This window comes from Mustela nivalis, assembly GCF_964662115.1.
Source record: "Mustela nivalis genome assembly, contig: HAP1_SCAFFOLD_3011, whole genome shotgun sequence".
Classification (NCBI taxonomy): Eukaryota; Metazoa; Chordata; class Mammalia; order Carnivora; family Mustelidae; genus Mustela; species Mustela nivalis.
The window spans coordinates 14,302-29,721 of record NW_028133658.1 but is presented as its reverse complement, the minus strand read 5'-3'; the positions used below and the strand labels follow the sequence as shown (position 1 = coordinate 29,721).

Below are 15,420 nucleotides of genomic sequence, written 5' to 3'. Positions count from 1 at the left end.
ATCTTGTTGAGGAGTTGGGGTCTGCCCAGGGTTGCGGGGCTTATTCAAATGCCGCCCGCTGCTGCTGTGATTCGCAGGGACTCGGCCTCCATATGGTAATGCGGGGCGGAGTGGGGGAGGCGCAGAGGGTAGAGGAGGGGAGGATGGGGGTGAGGGCGGGGTGGGAGGGGGCTCCGGCACCGCGCGCTCGGCTGCCGGGCTGGGACAGAGCACCCGGACCCGCGGCGGCAGCGGCAGCGGCGCTACCCACCCTCCGCCACAACACCCACTGAACCAGCGAGCCACCGAGCCACCGGCCCCCGGGGTAAGCCACAGCGCGCACACGGCAGTGACGGTGATGGTTGAGATGCTTCAGGTTACTACCATGAGCCAATAAGGGAGATTAGAAACAGAAAAGGAGATTACTGAGAGATCAGAGATAAGAGGTGTACCTCTCTGTGTCCCTTGTCACACAGCGCGCGCGCGCGCGCACACACACGTCTGTACACACATGCATGCACAGACATCCGTACATGCACACATTCCTTGCTAGTACCATCTAAATATATGCACCGCCACTCTACGCCCTGAATGGTGGCGGGAGTGTTTGTCCTGATCCCCGCATAAAGGCAGGCAGGTATGTTCCAGAGTCTAGGCAGGAACAAACCGCCACGCACGATTGAATTGCAGCCAAACTCGAAGAGACATTTAACCTGCCGAATTGTTTCGCTCAGCCAGGTGCCCCCCAGAAACCGGCAATTCTGCAGCCAGTTGTGAAATCCTGCAACTACTCATAAAATGTGCTGAAAATGTACTTTAGGAAAGGTAATCTTGCTATGTATGGCAAGGTAAGGGCAAACGTAAAGGATGAGTGTGTTTCCGTTTTTTAATGTTTTACGTGTAGCCATCTGACCACTTTTTATTGGGTGACATATCATATGAGCACTTTGGTGTAGGCTTGGGAAAACTACAGCCAGAGGTAGGGCTGGAAATGCCATAAGAATTAAGGGTGCTAAAAATGGATGCTGGATAGTCCAGCATGAAAGATGGCATACAGCTGTAGGTTTAAAATGGGAGAAAATACATGTGAGTATTTATACATGAAAGGCATTGGGGAGGGGTGAATCTTGCCCTGAGTATCTGTGCAGGTAAGTCATTCATAAGAAAACTAATTACCTGTGCATGTACTTGGACTTGTTTAATTGAATAAGCTGCATGTGTGCATACTTGCTGTTCTTTGTGGCTATGCAATTATGGAATCAGTCTTTTAAAAATGATAGCTTTGGGGAATTTTAAAAGTGGACTTCATACATATATATTTTCCAAAAGCCATTGTGTTGAATAGATGTATTGCCAAAGGGAAATCTGACCCTATAAACAAGATTACCATAGCTTGATATCTAACTCAAGGCCTATACAGTTTAGGGTAAATCAACTGGCTTAATATAGTCAATTGTTTTGTTTATTTGTTTTCATTTCAAAGACAGGAATTAAGGATGCTTTTCAATCGAGATAATGTGCCTGTTTCCAGTCACATAAGGTAAAAATGAAACTCAGTAAATTTTGAGTGCAGCAGTTAAGGTACAACATAGAACATGGTTGAAAATGTCTTCCTTGCAGAAGGCTGTCCGTTGCTGTGTCTACACATTTTAAAATAGATTTTTTTTTTTTGCGATAAGAAATGCTATAAGGCAATAGGTAGCAAATGCCGCAACTCTCAGTTAATCAGCACAAAAATTCTTTAGATATCTTTGCAGTCACTTCCCTTTATACATACATTATCTCAAATGCGCTGGCCCGAACTGAGTTTTTGCTAATATGAAGTTAATTAGATAATCAAACTTTGAGCCTTGAGCGATGGACATTACAGCTAACCAAGGGGGTATGTCAGGGGGGAAAAAAAGTGTCTTTTCTTTTATAATCAAACCAAGAGGTTATACAGCTGGCATTACATACATGACAGATGTGCATATTTGGAGCCTTAAATACACAGAAGCAGGGAAGCAACTGTGCATATTATCTAGCAAGAGACAGCAGCAGACACTTGCCAAAAAATACAGACAGAAAGGGACAAGAGAGACAGACATAACAAGATAGCAAAAAAAGGAAGAAGGAAATCAATAAAACGATACAACCTGAACTTTTCGCGAATTAAAAAAATGCAAATATATCTTTACATATGCATCAGTATTAAAAATAATACACGCTGGAACCAACAGGAGCGGGAGCAGGAGGAGGAGGAGGAGGAGGAGAGGTGGAGGAGGAGGAAAGGAGGAGGAGGAGGAGGAGGAGGAGGAGGAGGAAAGAATGGAGGCGCCGCGGAGCCCTGATTATGCATGGGCTGGAGCTGCCTCCTCTAACCTGTTCTTCTCCGAGCCGGGCAGCCGGCGGTCCTCAGCCGCCCACAGAACAGGAGCCGAAACAACCGTTCCCGAAGGCTACAGCGTTTATTTTTCTCTTTTGGGGGTTTTGGCGGTTGTTTCAGGGGCTCGCCAACTGGCCCCTTTAATTAAAAGCTTCAATAAAAGGCGATCGCGCCAGGAATGCACCGGCTCCTCTCCGCGCAGGATTTGCATATTTTTTTAATGCCCTAATTTCCTTGATGTATGTAAATGTAGCCGGACGTAGAGGGAGACAGGGAGCTGACGTCAATGGACGTGACCTCGCAGCTAAACCTTGAACGTGAAGCCGGGATGGGGGAAAACACGGAGCGGCAGCCGGCGGAGCCCGCTAGCGCGGGCGGCGGCAGCGGCAACGGCCAAAACCAGGCCGAAGAGGCCAGGGGGCCCCGTATACCGACCCGGGGGAGGACAAGCCGCTGTCTTCTTTCGCCACCGCCTGGCTTTCAGCCTCGCCAGCCTTCAGGCCGTACACACCAGCTCTTGGCCTGCGCCTCCGGCGCCACCAAATACATGTTCTTTTGCTTCCCCCAGAAAAACAAAACACTCAAAAACAACAAACCAAAATCAACAGAGACCAAACCAAATCAGATCCCCAAATGTTTTAGACCAGTGCTCGGGTAGCTATCAGAGAGACGACTCTGACAATGGAACATGATTGTTTGTTTGTTTGTTTGGCTTCTCTCTACAAGAAGAGGGGGAGACCGCAGACAACAGCAAATCATTCCTAAAACACGATAAGCTACACGTGTTTCCAGTAGGGAGCGGTAAATCGCCCAGCCGACTGGTGGGAGCTTCTCGGTTTTGGTACCTGTTTACCTGTGCACTCATTAAGCCCGTCGGCTTCATTAACTGCCATGCTATTAACCCGTGTTATAATGCGAGAGGTGTCTCGTGCATGTGTGTGTGTGTGTGTGTGTGTGTGTGTGTCTGTGTGAGATGGAGATGCTGCGAGCGAGATGAGAGCGAGATCGGTGTTTCTCCAAGGCCACCTCTGGGACTTATCTTCAGGGCCATCTAGGCCAGAGCTCCTGGGCCGGAGTTCGAGTTTCACCCATTTGGGAAGGCGGGGTATGTCTATCAGAGAAGGCTCTCTCTGAATAGCCAGGCCCTTCCTCTTACACCGTGTGGGAGGAGGTCTTTTGAGTTGTGAGCCATTCCTTGGTCGCAGCCCAGGGCGCTGCCTGGCGGATTCAGCCTGGTGTGTTTTTACCTCGGAGCTCAGCAGCCTCAGCGAGGAGGTAGCGACTCTCGGCTACGCGGCAGGGAGGCCTTCAGACTATTCCCCACCCCCGCCCCCCACCCAGCCCCGCGCGCCGGCGTGTGCGTGCCTGCGCACCGGGCGGGAGCCGCTGGCACCTCCCAATGCACAGCCGCCCCCGCTTCTGCTCGCCACCCACTCCTAGGTAGCTAAGAAATGATCCTCGGCCTCTTCTGGGCCGGGGCCATGCGGAGTCCGGGGCGGAGGGCCGAGCCGCGGGTTGCCAAGGAAGGGGCGCCGGAGGCCGCGGTGTTGGCTTCCCAGTCCTGCCCTTAGCCGCCAAGGCTGCGGTTTCTTCGTTCCACCTCGCAACCCTAGCTTTGTTTTCCTGACATGCTCGTGGCCACCGGGCCCCACGCCTGCGAGGGGAGTGTATGCGTGTGCGCGGGGGGCGGGCGCGCGCGCGGGCGGGGGCCCTCCCGCCAAGGACACGCATGGCTGTCTGTCCTCCCGCTGCACTTGGCGGGAAAGCTGGGGGCCGCCGGCGGGACTGAGCGCCCGCGGCTCTCATTACCACCTCCCCGCTCCCCCCGGGCCGCATTTACATACGGGCCACTCGCCTGAATTTTTATAGCCCCCGTTCCGCCCCCGGTCGCACGCGCGCAGGCTCGGAACAAGCGCCCGCGCGCGCAGACACCCGCGCCCAGGTTGCGGCCGGCTGGGAGCGCGAGCAGGCCCAGGGGTGCAAGCCGCCCTCGGCGAGACGGATTCTTGCACCCTCCCTCTCGCGCCTACACCCCTGACAGCCTCCCGGCTCGTGTTCCAGGAAGCCCACTGTCCCTCAAGGCCCCCACCCTTCTCTCCCTGCACACTCCCACCCCCACCCTCCCACATCTCTCTGCCTCTTTGCCTGGAACACACGCACACACACACACACTCACACGCTTTTTCTTACCCCCTCAAATAAAAAACCCTATAGGGCGTCCCTGGTACGTTTTGAATAGCTCTGGAGTTTAAAGAATAAAAATCCTTATAACGTATTGCTTGTCTTTAGCCAAACACATTTGACGACCACAACAAAAAGAGGAGGAGGAGTAAGGAAGGGGACTTGAACCAAAAGACCTTTCTTTTTTAAAAAAAAGTCTGCAAGTCAAAAGGTCATTCTCCAAGTTTGTAAATAAAATTGCAAAGGGAGTTCTTAAAGGAAAAAATGAGAGGAGAGGAGGAAGGTAGAAAAGATCCACAAGTTACATAAAATGGTGCATTGGAAAAACAAGACGGGCCTAATCTCTTAAAAAAAAAAAAAAAGAAGAAGAAAAAGAAGAACAGGAGAGAGAGAGTCTAAAGAAATCAAGAGAAAAAAACTGAAGGAAAAGAGAAAAAGAGGGAAGAGAAAATAAAAGGTAGAAAAGGCAAGAGAAGTTTCCAAAGAAATGTGTTCTTTACATCCTACAATAGGAAAATGTAGCCATTGCCTTCCTTCAGACGAGACATTTCTAATTTGTTCCGTCTGTCAGGAGGGGACTATGAGAGGTTTGGGTGCAAATTCATTATCTCTGGCAACGCAGAACGTAGTGTGGGGACTGAAAAAGACCGTGGCAATGGATGAACAATAGGGCTTCAGTTCATCAGTAACAAAAGCAGTGGGGAAATTGGTTGAGTTTCAGAGCACGTCCTCCTCGGCAGAGGGGGCTGGACTAGACCTTGGACAGCCCCCCCAAAAACTTGCCAAGCCTCGCACACACCACTTCACTCTCCACTCCGAGGCTCAGGGAGCAAGTGCCTGGCGTGGGGGGGAAAAGTTGGCTTTTTTCCTCTTTCGTGTTTTGCGCCCTTCTCTCTCTCTCCCCAGAAGGGAAGATCCGTTTAAACTATTTTAGACGCAATCAAGCAAGAATCACCGTGTGGAATTGAGCGGCAGTTTTAAATGTGCTGTGGAGAGGAATGATCTGAATTTTTTTTTTTTTCTTTTTTTGAGACGCCGAAAGGAGCCTGTTTGTGTACTGCGGCCGCTCTGTGACTCTGGATCTTGTCTTCTGGCCGGCGCCTCGATTCCTGCCCAGCTGGATTTGGGGGGCAACACCGCCTGGCGCAGGAGGAGAGCAAGTGAGTATCGTGGCGGCCCGCAGGCGGCAACTCGGTCGGCGGCACCGGGCCAGCAGTGACCGCTGCAAACCCCGCGCCGGCGCTCCTCACCTCGTCCCCGAGCCGGTGACCGCAGAACCCCGTTGCGGGCCGCTCCGAGGGCCAGTCCGGGGCTTTGCTACAGCTAATTGATTGTGAGTCTCGGATGCTAAACCTGTTGATCTCTGGAGTCGTCTGAGCCAGAACTGTTAATTATCCAGCGGTTTGACCCCCAGTTGCAGAGAGATGCCAGGAAAATTTAGCGTGGAAAAGGGGAATTTTGTATGTAGTTTTGTGTTGTTGTTTCGCGGCACTTTTTTCTTATAAACGAGAGGCTAAATACAATTGTATTTTGCGTTCCTGGATTCAAGATTTGCATTTTGAATGATTCTTTTAACCACCTCAAAGTTGCAATCATCTGGCAATGAAGTGACGATCTGACTGGGTTCTGGTGGAAACTTAACGTACACTAGCTAACTAGATGTAGTGGATTTCCACTTCCCTTTTCTCTAGCCTTTTGGATTCTAGGAGGCGAGAGGCCGCTTTACAGGGTTATCCCAAGTTCAGATTCATCAAGATACAGCCATCGCGGTTAGTTATTGGGACTTGGAACATTTCAGCTTCAGATGCTTCTGGTATCTGAGGGGAGCCGGTCTCTGCAGTTTGCTTGGAGCCCAGACCCCGCTGAGGGAGGCAAGATCTTCCTTCCGAGGCCTGGAATTGTCTAAGGGAACACCGGGAGGTGGGAACCCACGCGCTGTATTTGCATTAGTGTCTGCCGCGTTTTCTCTTGCAAATGTACCGGCGCTGCTTGAATGGGGGACTGTCTTGAGGGGTCAGGGCAGCAATGGTATTGATCAGAAGTTAGACCGGAGGCCCTGTCAAGTCACGGCCATGGCCCGGGGCTTTTTTGGGGGCTGTGGCTGCGTTGGGCCCAGAATGGCAGGGTCGGATCCAGTTTCCTCCCTCTCCTGGTGCCCAGCTCTTCCCAGCACCCTCCTTCTCCACCTTGCCACCAGTAATTAGGGCGCTGTCTCGGAAACGGAGCTCCCCATAGTCAGCATAATTGAACCAGCACAGTACTTTCATTTTGCAAAACCAGTAGCCCCACCCCACTACTCCAAAATAACAATAAGCATTTAAAAAATCATAAAAGAAAAGCAACCTATTTTTAAGAGAGTAAGACTTCTTGAATATCGAGTCATGGAGGAATGGGGGAAGGGAATTAAAAAATCCACCACTTTACAGCAATCAGGTTTTACATTATTCATTGATTTACTGAAGGAAATAGCCAATCAGGAGCCATAGATATGAATGCACATCTCACCCTGCTGTGGCCTTACAGTAAACTATTTGCATCTTTCTAATGGATTAGATATTTATCTAGGGATTCCCATTGTTTGAAAGGCCTAGAAATCCAGTTCCTTAAACATTTAGAAAATATGACTTTGTTCCAGTCTTGAAATTCTTACATGGAAGAACTCTCCCTCGTCTTTTGTATGGCAGGTTACAGTGTTCAAATCCCTAATGTTTTTTAAGGGTCCCTCTTCCTTCCAAGCTAAAAATAAAAGAAAAGAAGAAAGAAAAAATTAATTTCCCAAACCCCTCCAGATTCTGCATATTTTGCATTCCTATTATCATGCATGTCTCCATTTAAATGCAAATTAGCATATTTAACCCTGTGGGTGCTGAAGCTCAGCATACATTGTACTGGGGCTTTCTGTAATCTCTTGGCATTTTAAAGGATCATGGTAATTGCAATACTTTAAAATGAAGCCAAATCTAAACATGATTATATAGATATATGTATATATTAAAACTGTGATCATTTGTTTTCTTGACTATTTTTCAGATGAGACTACAAAGAAGCATAAAATGAATAGACAATACAACCAACCAAAGGTAATTTAAAATTTTATATTTGGTAAAATCAAAATGATATACAAAGCCAAAATAGAATATCATTTGCTGGATGGTAGGCCTCCTATGTATTGCATCTGTCCCAGTTCATCCAACAGATACGATTCCAGAAAAATCTAAGTTTCCATATGTGCAGGTTTTTTTCCTGTGTGTAGCCTTTGTATACTACATATCAACAATAATGCAAACATAACCTGTAAATGCCTATAAAAATGAATTTCAGGATACAGAAGACATACCAGGACACTTTTATTAGAAAGTAAGCCAGTCAAGTACCTTGCCTGAACTATACAGACTGCTGTAAATTAAATGGCTTTTATGTAGAAAATGGTAGTCTTGACTGTATTAGTGAACTGTGGTTTACTTACATAAGAATCTACAAATTCAGTATTAAAAAGGGATTTAGTGATGGGCCAATTCTTTATACACTCTGCAGTAGTCTGAATAGGACTCAGAGAGGTGTTCTAAATATATATGAGTGGCAAACCTGATTATTTGCATTTATGGAATAGCATAATTCTGATCCAAATATGTGGAAAATCATAACTTTTCACTTCTAACTTAAGCAGAGATTGTTTATTCCCAAGAAAACCAGGATGTTTCAATTCATGTTTCAGCCATCTGGAGACCTATAAAAAGATTAGAAAACAAGCATGACAATCACGTCCTAATCTATGAGCCATTAATGGGAATTTATTAGAGAATGAGCAAGCAAGCCATTTGAATTCAGTATATCCTTCAATATGCAGATTTCAGAAAGGGTATTCTGTATCTCAGAAATGGCTTTCTGAAAAACAAAAATATCTGAAATAAAAACATGTAGGTGTTAATAGTTGCTCATAACAATGTATGGCAGGCATTGCTAGGAATCAGCCCAATTGTTTCAACTGGCTCACATCCTAAGTGATTATATAATAAAGTCCTTGAAATGTATATGATAAACCATGCCATGGACCTTGGCAATATTCAAAATAATCAGGTGTTCAGTGTTAAGTCTTGCTGTGTATCTTTTATTTCTCCATACCTTGAAAAGGGTTGGAGGGGTAAAGTGTTTAATTGGCTCTATGGCTAGTGAACAGACTGCCCATAATCTTTATGTTGGCTATTTTCACTTTTGGGGGCTCTCACAATGAATCTACGGTATATGTGACATGTATGAGGGCCAGTCCTGGAGTCAGGTGACATGATGTGGCATTGCTTTAGAAGATACTATTCTATGACAGTATTTTCTGTAGCTTCTAATTGTAGAAGCACTTCAAATGTTCAGTGTCTTGGCTTTCATGATAGTCACTTGGGTTCTAAAAATGCATTTAATTGTTAAATGTGGGACTATAGCCACATTAATTTGCGAATTCACACAAATATGGCGTGACACACATACACAGACATACATGTATCACATCTCTCCACTTTCACCAACCCCCACCCAGATGTATATAAAGCAAAAAAATATTCTAAAAATATCTGGCATTTCTTAGGGTTTTGACTTAAAGAATTGAATTCACGTGATCATATGCTTGCTTTATGTAGTACATGCCAAATCACTAATGATTCTGCTTCTAGGTCTTGGAAAGCAAGGCCAAAATACTCTGAATCTTCCAATGCAGCAAAGCTCATTACGGTTTTACATAATGTCTAAGTAGCATGTGCCTCAGTCATGTGTTCAGTTCTGTCCATTAGTTTATGTTGTGACCTCGTAGTTCAAGAAGGAACAGTAACTCCATGGGAGTGTGTTTCTTTGAATTAGTTTGTAGTGTGCACGTACATTTTATATGTAACCCAATGCAGCCATTTCTGATCATACTTCTTTTATCAAGATTTGATAAGAAAAGTAGATGAGTCTTTTTTAAATAATCAGAACACAAATGCTCACCCAAAAAAGTGAATAAAAAATCTAAGGGAAAGTTGGCATCTGTGTTTCTAAATTGTATCTTTAATTGGTGTGATATTATCGTATGAACTGTAGATTGGGGGCTTTTCTTAGCAATTTTGGTTCTCTTGTCAGTCTTTTTTATAAGATTTACATATATGTGTTCTGTACGTAACTTGGTAAGCGTATTCACACTCATGTATTATAAGAATAAATTACTGAATTAATGAAAGAGAATATATTAATTCTGAAGGTGTTTTAGTCATTGGGCAAAATAGTCCACCTAAAGAAATGAGAGTATTGTGATAAACTAGTGATGTGTGAAATGAATATGAAGATTTATGCCATTCACGTGTAGCATATATTTTAAAGAATAGCAACAGCACCAAACATGACTCCCAATTTTGGGAAACAATCCATAAAGTTCACCCATGGTGAATATGCAGCTTACGTGGACTGCACCTTAGCTATTCTGTGGAGGGGCAGCTGGGGATTAGAACTTTACGTATCATAGATGCATTAGACATAGATCACCCATTAATAAAGGAGAAGAAAAGAGCTCTTCAAAGTGACATATTTACACTTTGAAAAGTCCTAAGAAAAGGAACAAGGCTAATTAATAAAATAATATCCCCCTCTAGATAGAAGAAAGGTGGGGGTGGAGAAGGGAAAGGTGGGGTAAAGTTATGCTCTTAACACTCAGGTGTTTGGTCGTTTTCATGAGGTAAGGATACTAGTACGTTTTGTCCTTCTTTATGAAAACTGATTTTTGAAATGATAATCAAAGGCTCAGCGTTTTTATTACAGTAGAGTTGCGTACAACAGTAGAAACTAATGCTGCAGTGTTTACCTGTGCTACCTTCGAAGGCACACACCCCATGCAGAGTCATTTTTTAAAAAATCAGGATGAAGTCGGCCTGCTTAGAGCATTCCGTTTGAACTTACAGAGCAAACCAAATACGCTGCCCTATCGCCATGGCACATAGATACAAAACATGCCTGAGCCGTGAAGCCATTAAAAACACACCACCAGAGCAAATTGTCAATGTAATCACACATCGACTCACTGCGTAATACAGATCTGATTCCCGGCCCCAGAAAGCAAGGCCCTGCTTTAAGCAATAGCAAAGTGCCCTCCATCTGTCTGCCCATGCAATCTGCCAGAAGAGAAATGCAGGCAAAGACGTTCCCCAGATCTGAAATGCTTTTATCTGTCCTTAGAGAGAGATTTCTTCCAGTCTTTGGATATTAGAGCGATCTACACTAGCACCGAGGAGGTAAAAGGCCGCGGGTTGCTTTTCCTGGAGCGGTCGGTAGTGCTAGCGGAAGAGATGTTGATTGAGAAAATAGGGCTTGTTGCAAGGCTGCCGCCGCCGCTGCCGCCGCAGCCGCTGCTCGGGCAGGAGGCGTGGGGCAGTTGGCTGATCACTGATGCATATCAATAACCGTGTACTTGAGATTTCTCATGACATCATCATTACCTTGGTCTCCCGCGGTCTCGAACCTTTGACCTTGCCGGGCTGGTCCACATTTTGGCAGTGAAAGTCCCTCCAATGATGGCCCTTTTCTCCTTCTTTCAGACCGGGGGCAGCAGCACACCAGCAAGACGGCATCTTCTCCTCCCCAGCCTAGAAGCCCTGTGAAATCGAGGATCTTCCCCCTAAAACACACACGCACGAGATATGTGCAATCAAGCTGCCACCGCTTGGTAAAAAGCTCACGGTGCCTAACCCAAAAGGATCAGGAGCAGATCCTTGAATCAGCTGTCACCTCTTCTATAGGATGGGATGTTTTTTTTTTCCTTCCTCCTTAACCTGCGCTGGAAATTGCCGTTGGCTTTGTACATCTCTATAGAGGGAGGCTAAAGAGTCTTGCGTGAGAATGAAGCAATTTACAATGCAAATAGAGGCCTGTGGAGGGACGGATGCTGCTGCTCACTCGTAACCGCTTGCTGCACCTTAATAGCTGGTTTTATTTTCTGATATTAATAGATGAATTGTTGGCTAACGCTGCCGGAGATTACTTGCTGAAAGGAAAAAAAAAAAGTTCGGAATAAACTTTGAAAGCAACAGATCTCGTTTGGATGTTTTAGCTGCACACACAAACAGAAACCAGGTCATATTTACATGCAAGAAGGAATCTTATGTACAAGTGTCCTGGAGGACTACTCTTCGGTGCTGCCAGAGAGATCGGGATCTGGAGTCTGGCCAGAGGAAGACAGAGGCGTGTGAGGGAAGCGAGTTGTTATCTTTGGTTATCTAGCTGTATGAGTGTATTGGTCTTCATAAAGCTAGATAACCGAAAGTAAAAACTCCTTCAAGATCGCCGGGGAGCATGTGAGAATGAAAGACTACAGCCAAGAGACAGTAAAAACCAGAAAGGTCAGGAATACTTATTGAATCTAACTTTGTTTTTGTTTTTGCTTTTGTTCTTTTTCCTTATGACTAAAGGTGGGATTAGAGGAAATTAAGTGACACACAGATACCACAATATGAAGGTGCCAGATACTTTGAGAGGGGTTGTTAAAAATGCAAAGGAGATTTGTATGGTGCTAATAAGTAAAGATGCATGTGTAGTTTGTCCTACTTTAAGACAAAAGTTTATATGAGGGTGGTTGTTTTATGTTTTTTTTTTTTTTTTTCCTCCTTAGAAAGCTGTTGTAGAGATGTCTGGTATCTAGTTTAAAAATGATTTCATAATACATAGACGTAGGCTATTTCCTTCTGAGGTTCCCCACCCCTGAAAAATTTGAAGATTATGCTTGAGGATTGTATGTATTGGGGTTGTATATCAAATTATATTAAACTAGACTTTCAGAAAAGTTTATAATGGAAGGTTAATAATTTGTATCTCTGAAGACATACAGCTAGCAGAGAAAATGCAAAAAAAAAAAAAAAAAAAAAAGCAAAGGCTGATTTTTATTCTTCTATTCAAAATACAAGGACAGATGCTTCTCTGTTCCAAGAGGGTTTCCTTGAGGAAGCTACTGAAGCAGAAAGACATGATGGAGACGAGATCGCCTCCCCTCTTGTCAAAGTGTTAAAAAAATGTTCTGTCTTACTCTGCGCCTAGCATTGGAAATGAAAGTGACATTTACGCCACAACCCACGTGTGCGCCTCCTCTCTTTTTGTTTAAGGATGATCAGGTCTATCCAGGAAACAGCTCTGGCATCCCAAACTGAAATAATTAGGACGTATATAGACCTGACAAAAATGGAAAGGGGGTGGGGAATCTGAGGGTCTGTCTTGCCTAATTGATTCCGATAAACGGAATGCAGGAGATGTGAACGGCAGGACGCTCCGATTCCCACGCTCGGGGGCAAGTGGTAAAGCGGGCCGGCAGCCTATGACAGACAGCCCTGTTGGGGGGTGGGGGTATGAAAAAAACATCAAGTGCACACACCATACTCATCTCCATCGCCTAAGAAAGTAGAGGCATTTCCCACCCACAGCCATCTGCAGCCTCCCAAATGGTAGCACCAACTGGTCTGTAGCTGCTGCATACTGTCTGTTTCTGTTAATTTTATAACCGCTGTTTAATTTGGCCATGCTTAAGTTCAGCTTTCTTCTTTGGTTAAGATTTTCAGTATTTAAGAAAAGCTAGTGGAAAGCAGCTCACCAAAAGTCCCATTTCTGCCTGCTCTCCACGTCAGATTCTCAGTCTGTACTTTTGGCCTTGTGACCACCTTTTGGCTTTTGTTTTGGGTGGATTATATCTAGACGACACATACTCTATAATGGACATTATCATCACTTCATCAGGCTGTTTACCCTGTAACATGATATATCTAAGATCTTGGCCCAATTATGCTAGTAGACACCCACTAGAAGTAAAACTATAAAATCATCAGCCTACAGAAAGCTAATTACAGTAGTAATATGATAAAAGGTTGTTTTGGTATGGTCCCAGTGGGATGCATTCTATACAGCCATTTTTATTGAATCTAAAAATGACTATACTTAGCAGGAACTTTGGGGCTTTGGAGGTCCCCACTGCAATCTTTTCATAAAAGTTCTTACATTTTCCCACATGTCAAAGCAAACATTTGTATAGGCATTAAACGTAAATACAAACATCGCAGTAAGAAAATGCCTAAAAGGGCCTGTTCTCTTCCATGTGGCCTGGATTACTGACAATCTCAAATTCCAAATACAGAATTTTTCTTCAAAAGCATTACATTTTCCTTTGTAGCTTCAGCACCTTATAAGATTCTTGACTGGAGAACCCTGTAAACCCACTGTTAGTTTCAGTTAGAAACTCTGAGAGACTTTATTAACGTAAATTCTCATTATGGCTGCTGAACACGTGCCAAAGTTTTACTACTGTAGTGACCGTTGAGAAGACCCTTGTTTATTTACATTTGAAGCACTGTTTGTGCAAACAACCTTTCATTGTTAAGTGCCTGTATTCCTTTCATTTACTTCATGTCCAGGGGTGCTATTTACCTAGGACCATTGTCTACTACAATTAACATTTACATTACAAAGTGTGTGGTTTTCTTTCTCAAGGAGGTTCAATTAAGGCAATAAGATGTTTGCTAGGGAAACCTATTGTTTACTGAAAGCACTCAATGGAGTCAAATTACTGAAGCTTTTGCTTACATCTTGGTCTTTTATGTAAATATGTTAAATATAGCATCTAAGGAAAATAAACAATATTATAATTATGTGTTTGCCATTGTCATATCAAACTTGCTTTGTACCATACTAATGTTACATGACTTATCGATCAATAAAAATACATTTCAATGTTATTATTTTCATTTTATTTTTTGCTGTTCCACTATTCCTGCTGCAACATGTCCCAATTTTTCTTTTTTCTATTGCACATCAAACTTCTGACATTTTGTTTTATTTGTGTGTGTTGAAGAGAGGTATTGTATCTGAGCATGGGTCTGAAGGGTGTCCAAGGTAATCTCTACAATGACCTTATAATAAGGTGATATTTCTTTGAAATCTGAAATATTCCAAAGGCATGTACATATAAGTCAAAAGAAGTGTAAATATCAGTTAAGTAGTTCTTTGAAAGCTAGTTTTAACATTGGCAGAAACCGGATCAAGTTTATTTAGCATACCACTGCATTGTAAAACAGTTGGAGTGAAGTTGCAGGTTGCGTGAGTATGCATGTTAACTAGTGGGAACCAAGCGCAGTCTTTGTGAAAGGGGAGCAGCAGATTGCTGTGCAAGGCCAATGTTAAAAAGGCAGCTGAATTTAACACCATCTGGAAGAAAAGATCCCTTCACGACTTTCTCACACCGTCAGACAAAACTAGTGTCTCTTGTTCCGAGCCCTTGTCTATGCAACCATACAATACTGAGTCATTATACTTTTGCTGAGAGAAAATTTGAGAACACAATATGGGTAACCAGTGAATGACCAAGTTTCATTGTGCCCGCTTAAGTCGATTGAAATCTACGTCTAGAGCTATGAATGGTAGTATTGTTTTCCTCACCAGGGCTGTACTAAATGTCAGCACAGTGTAAAGAAAAACTTGAAGTCTGCAAATAACTTACCAGATCTCAATTATAATATTTTCCCACACTAGAACTAATATCATTGCGAGGGGCTACATTGCAGAAAATACAAAAAGAAACGAAAAGAAATAGAGAGTTCATTTAGAAGTTATTTTATCCAGACAAACATTTTAATTTTCTGATGGGAACTTCAGTTCAGGCTGCAGGCTGGGTTGAGAAGCAGAATTCATTACTGGGAAGTTCAAGTTTCAAAAATGCTTCTTGTGCAATTTAAAATAGAATAAAACAAACAACTACACCCACCTGAAGCCCTCCCTTCTTAAATATAAAGATCTTGACTCTACTTGGGTTTTATTGCTTTAGCTCTTCTTAGAATTATTAGTATGCATCCAACCTAAATTTTGCTTGAAATTTTGGCAGACACTGCTCTTTCAGAGTTTGCCACTATGAT

General features: G+C 44.1%; 2 long non-coding RNA genes across 3 annotated transcripts; one reads left to right on the top strand and one right to left on the bottom strand.

The window, feature by feature from the left end:
- The first annotated feature begins 218 nt into the window (after positions 1–218).
- On the top strand, positions 219–14,247 carry LOC309858637. Of its 2 annotated transcripts, XR_014308281.1 has the most exons (4): positions 219–304; positions 5,558–5,685; positions 7,556–7,605; positions 11,074–14,247. It is a non-coding gene; the product is annotated as an uncharacterized lncRNA (long non-coding RNA). The 2 variants fall into 2 exon arrangements; XR_014308282.1 differs by lacking the exon at positions 219–304 and having other exon boundaries at positions 5,167–5,685.
- On the bottom strand, positions 7,601–11,200 carry LOC309858638. Its single transcript, XR_014308283.1, has 2 exons — positions 10,975–11,200; positions 7,601–8,252 (listed from the first exon to the last, which is right to left on the bottom strand). It is a non-coding gene; the product is annotated as an uncharacterized lncRNA (long non-coding RNA).
- Positions 14,248–15,420: the final 1,173 nt, after the last annotated feature.